Here is a 6000-nt window from a genome sequence, read left to right on the forward strand (position 1 = left end):
TTGACCTACTCTTTTCTTTAAACCATACCCCTGAGTTCTTGTACATTTGTCAAAACCTCACATCTGCCATCTTATTTCCTTCTGAATTTTGTATACTTCAGTCAAAACAACTCATACTTGCCTTTCCCCAAAGAAATCAGACTTTACTTCTACACTTTCTTCTATAAACAAGATCACAGACCTGAGGAATGACATTTGAAAGAAGAAAAAAAGAAACAAACAAACAAAAACAACTTAATTGAAATTAGTGTAGTGGATGACCAGGACAGTAAAGAAAAAAGTAGCCTTCATATTTATTTTCCACAGTAGTAAAGTTCATCTCTGAAAAATAATGTAATAAGTAGGTGTCCATTACATTTGGAAAAAAAAATAAATTAAGCAGCCTATTAATTAAAAATAGGTGCAAACATTTCAGTCTGGAGGACTTATAGCCATGATTAAGCATTAGTGTATGGTTGGCTCCTCAACTCCTAATCAGGCAGAGGACACTTATCTTTGTGATACTGACAAGGTTACTGTCATACTATTGCATATCAAATGAGGGCAACCTTAGGAACATTTGGGTCTGAGCTGCTAAAACATCCTGTTGGTGTAATTCCACGTACTTTCATTAAGTAAATAGAAGCAATATAATGAAGAAAAATCAACATAGTGAAATATTTTAAGGTTCTGACATTTGGTTTCATTTCACAGGATAAGAAAAAACCAAGTATCACTTTGAAATGAATGCGCAATCACCAATAATAATTCTGTAAGCATATTTCACTAGCTGCTTATAAATCTTGAATTCTAAATAAAGCAAACCCTAACTGTCCTAAAGATAAACCAGAGCTAAAGGAGAATATCATAAACAAAGTAAGCTTGTTTCTCATTATGGGACATATTTTGGTTTTCCCACTGTTAAAATTTGGATAAAATATTATAATCATTTACCTTGAGTTGACAGCACATTGTTCTGGAAAGTTTGCAAAGACATCTGCCAGACATTTCTTATTTATCCAGAGTCTCAGAATAACATTTTGAATGTTCTTCAAAAATTTTTTCGTTTTCTTAATGTTTCTGGAATCTAAAACCCTTTTGGGAGCTAACTTTTTAACTAAGTCTTGGTAAAATACGAATCCAGCCATCTCAAAATACTTTACAGGCCTCTTTCTTAGAACATATTGTATGTGCTATATAAGCAAATTGAAGATTCACTGTATACATTATATAAACAGGCAGACAAACAAGCAGCATCGCAATTTCTGGGGGTTTAGATGCTCTGATTATTGGGTCACAGGATAAATTATTAACTTATTCTTCTATCCCAATTTATTTCTCCTAATATTTTTTTTTTTAATGTGCTTCCCATTCAGGGAGACATTCTTCTCACCCACTTTTGGTTGTGTAAAACCTGAGTATGAAGCTGAATCCTTAAGGTATATATACTACTTTTCTACTCTGTGGACTGTGAGGGAAATATCCAGAGGGTAGTTCACTGGTGCAATATGTGAAATGACATTGAGAACCAGTCAGATACATATTGAAGTATCACAAAACTGCTAAATAGATTCTATCTTTATCCCCTATTTATGACTTTGACTGATCTTCTAAGACAATTCCCACTAAGTCAGGCTTACAGGATCATTTTATCAGATTGAATCACATTATATTTTGAATATTTTGCTGGTTAGACCTACCTTGGTCTCTAGAAAAAACTTGGAAAAATGCAGTTATATCTTACACTTGTAATATATCTTATTTTTTATATAAAATTAAAATTAAGTAATTTAAAATTAAAGGAAATCCGTTTGTTCTCATTTGACTAAAATGGTCCAAATGTCATAGAATATGGTGAAATTTCTGTTGTAAATTTCAATGTCCTGTAACATTTTTCCATCTTTATTGATACAATCAAAGTAGTGGGAAAAAGGGCTTCCTGCTTTGCAGGAAATTATAAGCTTTCAGACATTTTGATTAATTATTTTTATAACTATTTTGATTATCTTATGCAATTCAGCCATTATGCAATTATAGCCATTCATTGTCTTAAACACTGTACACGGCTTTTCCTCAGCCCATGCACTTGAATGTGCTGTAGTCCACTTTGGATAATCAGCTAACTAGGTTTGTTAATAATTAGTTTTTTATTTCATATTTCATTATTCAGCTTCAGTGTACAGTACTTTGGCAATTAAAAAAAAAAAAAGACAAAAAGGGGAAAACTATAGCAGAACTTCACTGTAATAGATTATCTGTCTAGTAGACTACCTATAAATTGCTCCAGATCAATATGCTCATCTCCCATCAGGAACAATTTTGTCAGGTTGAGATGCTTATGGTCTCAGCAGAAGAAGTTTTTAATGAGGGAGGGCATACCTAGCCCTGCAAGGTTATCAGTGTGGAAATAAAAGTTGACATAATCTTTATCCATGGCCCTCCTCTCCATCCTGACTAGTAAAGGAAATGGATTTCAGTTTTCAAATCCTTTAAGAATCGAGCCTTAGCTTTGCCAATATCTGGCATTGTCCATCTTAATTTTTATACCATGTTTTTTCAGTGTCAAGCACAGGTGCTGTGATTGACATAATATACTCTTTCTTGAGTAATACTGTGCACTTGAAGGTGTTAGTTGATACTAGTTGTTCAAACTAGATGATTTGTTATGTTACAGGCACAGATGAATGCCAAGGTGCTGTACTTCTTTCAGCTCTGCTGAAGAGGGGAAATCAGTGTACACTGGGGAATTCACATTGTTGCTTGCCTCAGCCCATATATGCACATAACACAGTAAGGGGACCTGCTCTATTCTTTAGGCCTATCACATCTGCCTCCAGGAAAAGCTCTGTGGAGAAAAGAGAAATATACAAAGATGGGGTGGATGTACCAGAAGACCTCTTTTGTACAAGCCAGTGACCATAAAACAGCTCTTTTACCCATATTATGCCAAGAAACAGTAGCTTTGCAAACATAGTTTTCCTTCTAATATGTTTCATGTTCCTTTAAGTTCATTTACTGTAGTTTTCAACATATGAAATGGTTAACAGCATGTTTGCTTTTGAATCATACAGTTCATCTACCTACAGCTTCCACTCTGAGAAACAAGAGAATTGGCTTACTCCAGTGCCCATGGAATAGTTCAAACAGGTAAATGACTGCAAAGCAGATGCCGGGACAAAATGTTTTTCTTTGACACAGATAAACTATGAAGCCACAGCCTCAAATATGTCAGTTCAGACTAGAGGCTTTGGTCAACAGAAGATCAACACAGATACATCTAACCGTGGAGGCCCCTGAAGTGTTGGGTGAAGGAAGAGGATGGTCTTGGGGAGCATGGACAGAGGTCTTCTACAAATCAAGCACAAATTCTGGTAAATACATAACTGTGTCCAGAATGGCATGGAATTTTAAAAGAGGCTGAGTACAGTAGGGGTATGGAAGTGGGTGTTCTTGGTCACTTATCTGCACCAAATGTCTTGCAGACATGCAAGTACAGCTGCAAGGGACTGAACTTGCTGGTTCAAGTCTAATCTCCACCATGTTTGTCCATGTGTCTGAGATCCCTTACAGTTTGCTGAGGTAATCTGGTCACACCCAAAATTTTCACTACATGTTTGGACATTCCCCCACTGTAGGCTCAGAGACTGCCATGTTATTTGTGTGACCTGAGAGGCCTTGGGACGTTTAGCCCAAACCCTGCCTGGACACCTGTCTGCTCCTCTTGTGTGGAAGAGAAGGTGGGCAGAGTCCTGCACTGCATGCAGCACCTGGAGGTTCAAGAAGTGAATCTGCATTCAGACCCCCCAACTATCTTAACTTGTTGTCTCTCTGCTCCAATGTGTCCTGTTCTAAGTCTGCTCCTACAACAAGTGGGTATAAACAAAACCAAGGAACTTTTTCATTCTGTCTGAAACACACCGGTAAGCAAATGCTGTATCTCTGTTTACATCAAGTTATTACTGCTGTGCTGTCTCTCAAAATCTGCAGTTGCTGAAAAACTCTGGCAGCTTCAGAGGGTTCCTAGAAATTTCTTCAGCAGATCTATTCTAAGAATACTTTCTTTAAAGAGGTACATGCCATATATAAGTACCTGGTTTATGGGTGGCTGTATTACTGAAGACATGCAAAGTATATGTAGATGGGCAAATTTAGCTGTGTGAAAAGATCTGGTTGCTGAGCATTAGCCATCACTTTAGGGATGAAAATCTTTTTTTATATGGTGATCCTTGTATGCTGTAAGTTTGTGAAGTAAAAGACTCAGGTCATGAAGTAAAGAATCAGGCAAAATCTGGGAAAAAACAGAAGCTGATAATAAATTCTACAAAAACTGGACATTATAGGAAAGTAAAATATTTTCAGACTTAGAGATGCAGTATATCTATTTATGGTGTGGGTGGATTTCACACTCAGCCTAAAAATCAAAGAAGTTTATAAGATTTTTCAGTCTGATACTGAATTATAGAAAACTCCAGCAAATAATACCAAAACCACACAATCTAGAAAATAGCAAGCTGCATCCACATATTTACAAATATAAACCTGTTATAGTTAATATAATTAGATAATATCAGGGTGAGCAAAAATTCCCATTAGAATGTAAGAAAAAAATAACAACTTATTAAAATAATTCTGCACAGTAAACACATTTCAACTGATTAATTGAAATAATGACATATTTTAAAACTAGATATTTTGCAGTAATTTGCTTATATGAGCAAATCTTCATCTATAGTTTAGGTCGAATTTTGAATTATGACTTTGATAAACCAACATTTATCCTATGTATCTTATTAAAAGAAGTCAGCCTGGATTCTATACTGAATTAGAATCTGGAAAATCCTCATGGAATGGCTTAATTATGCAGGCTCCAAACCAATATAGAACTTGTTTTACTGTATTTAATTCAAGATATTAATGGAACCAAAAGAAATATTTTCATTTGTACAGACTTAACATAAATTACTTTTTAGGGCAGGACACCCAAAGGTGAAATCAGAATTGAAGTAGTTAATATGAAAATGTTGAAAGGGAAAACATTTACAACACAATTAAAGATTGTATTCGTGTATTAGAATGAGAAAACTAGGTTAATGAATATACAATCTCATATTAAAAATCTTTTCATTCCTTAAAGAGCACCAGAAGTGCAACATCTCGTTGTAAAACTAAATTGAATGCCTTTAAGCTATTACAGCAGGTATCTTAAAATTAATAAAAATATATCAGACAGGCTGTAATAACTAAAAGTTGATAGTTTCAGTCCTTTTTGGTTATCTATTGCCTGTCATTATTCTACATTGAAATTTCATGAAGTAGTTCTACTGTCATATCTTGCAATGAAAAAAACCAGGATTATTAAATAAATAATTCATTTAACACCAGAGAGCTCAACACAAATGTGACTTTTTGCCAAAGCAATCTTTGTAGTTATAGTCTCCCAGGTATTTTTTGAGCTTAGGATATGGAAATATTGATTTGAAAAATTTATTCCATAATTGTAAAAAAAAAAAAAAAAAGTATTTCAAAAGTACATTGAACTAATTTTCAATATACAAATTTCTTTATATGCTGCTTCAACATAGGTGGTGATAAAAAATTTAGAAAACTTTATCAACTGGGTTTTTCCTCAATGAAAAAAATCACTAGAAGTTGGACTAAATGGGTTCTATTCACCTGAGTTTAGGAACTTAATTTGCCAACTAAAGGTCAATATGTCAAAACTTTTATCAAAGAATATAAGTACAAACCTTGTAGGATTTTTAAAATTAGATACTCTTTCTCCTTTAAAGCAATGCAAACCTGATTTTATAAAAATTCTTTCTGTCTTTGATAGTCTTTAAATAACTTGAAAGAGCAAACCACAGTACTCTTGCTTAATTAAAGGATTCTAAACAAAAACAAACAAAAACAAAAAAAAAGCAAGAGAAAAATTAGTTTACATTTTAGAGAAAAAGTTTAAAAAAAGGGTAAAAAGTAAAAAGTTAGAAGACCTGTCTGTAATTATGATCCTACCTGTAAAAA

The sequence above is a fragment of the Sturnus vulgaris genome, chromosome Z, assembly GCF_052056855.1.
Source record: "Sturnus vulgaris isolate bStuVul1 chromosome Z, bStuVul1.hap1, whole genome shotgun sequence".
Classification (NCBI taxonomy): Eukaryota; Metazoa; Chordata; class Aves; order Passeriformes; family Sturnidae; genus Sturnus; species Sturnus vulgaris.